Source organism: Macaca nemestrina, chromosome 15 (genome assembly GCF_043159975.1).
Source record: "Macaca nemestrina isolate mMacNem1 chromosome 15, mMacNem.hap1, whole genome shotgun sequence".
Classification (NCBI taxonomy): domain Eukaryota; kingdom Metazoa; phylum Chordata; class Mammalia; order Primates; family Cercopithecidae; genus Macaca; species Macaca nemestrina.
Genome location: NC_092139.1, coordinates 118215863 through 118217601, shown reverse-complemented (window position 1 = coordinate 118217601; position 1739 = coordinate 118215863).

Here is a 1739-nt window from a genome sequence, read left to right as displayed (position 1 = left end):
CTCAACCTGTGAAAACCAACAGTGGTAGAGGAGAGGTGTAGTGTGGCCCATGCCTGAGGGCAGGGAGGGGGCCCTGGTGGGGTCTCTCAGTTTGATTCCATTCATTCTCTTGGTCTGGATCCTGCCCATGGAGGGAGCGTGGATGCCAGTCATTTGGCCAGTTCTTGCAGCAGCCAAACTCATTTAAAAGCAGATCTTCAAGGCCAGCCAGGCACAGTGGCTCACGCCTGTAATCCCAGCACTTTGGGAGGCTGAGATAGGCAGATCTCGAGGTCAGAAGATCAAGACCATCCTGGCTAACACGGTGAAATCCCGTCGCTACTAAAAATACAAAAAATTAGCCGGGCGTGGTGGCAGGTGCCTGTAGTCCTAGCTACTCAGGAGGCTGAGGCAGGAGAATGGTGTGAACCTGGGAGGTGGAGCTTGCAGTGAGCTGAGATCACACCACTGCACTCCAGCCTAGGCGACAGAGCGAGACTTTGTCTCAAAACAAACAAAAACAAACAAAAAATAGACCTTCAGGTGGGCCAGGCACAGTGGCTCACACCAGTAATCCCAGCATTTTGGGGGACCGAGGTGGGTGGATGGCCTGAGGTCAGGAGTTTGAAACCAGCCTGGCCAACATGGTGAGACCCCGTCTCTACTAAAATACAAAAATTAGGCATGGTGGCGCACACCTGTAATCCCAGCTATGCAGGAGGCCAAGGTGGGAGAATCGCTTGAACCCAGGAGAGACGGATGTTCCAGTGAGCCAAGATCGTGCCACTGAACTTAAGCCTGAGTGACAGATTGAGACTCTGCCTCAAAAACAAAACAACAAAAAACAGACCTTGGCCTGCTATGCTCAGAGGGATTTCCCTGCTGCACCAGGCTGGCTCCTGCACCTTCTCTCCCAGCATGTTCTGCTGTAGGCTCATGCTCATCCCTGAGCCACTTCAGGGGTGGCCCTGGCCAGCCCTGCCCTTGAGAGGGGTGGGTACTGTCAGGGATCCTGGGTGATGCAGCTTTCCTAGAGCCCCCTGCTCCGTGGCCTCATGTGCCTCACACGCTTAGAACACTTGCTCTTTTACAGGGGACATGAGCGTGCCGTTTTTAAGCTAATGTGTTAAATGTCTCACTTCGCCTTACAGATGGGGGCTCTTCAGCCTGGGACCCCCAAGGGTAGGGCCTGATTCTCTCCATTCCCTATCGCCAGGCTGGCAGCCCCTGAGGTGACGGCCCTGCGCCTCCTCTGACTTCTAGTTTGGGGGGCCCGGTGGGCAGCGCCCAGGCTCCTCCCGCCTTCCTCCAGTTGGACAGCGAGGGGCGGGGGACGGGGCGTCTGGGGACCCGATCCCCAGATTGGGAGGGCCCAGGAGTGGGGTTCGGGCCCCTGTGCGGGGAGTCCCAACCGCGAGGGCAGCTGTGGTCCTGGCCCCTGCCTCCCGCCGACACCACGGCCCACCCGGGTGGGGACGTCAGACCCGCCGGAGCCGCAGTCCGGGTTCCCGGCTCGAGGGGCGGTGCCCGGGCCCCAGAGTGGGCAGCGATGGGCGGGGAGCCGCCCTCGTACCTTCTGGACCAATGGAGATACGCGGTTGAAGGCCCCGCCCACTCAGGGCGGGACGACAGCACGCAGGCGCACGGCGCGCCCGGGCGGGCCGGCTGGCTGGGAAGATGGCGGCGGGAGCCCGGGCCGCCGCCGCCGCCGCAGAGCGAACCCGGGGTGTCCGGGGTGCGCGGTCCAGCGCCGGGGCCGG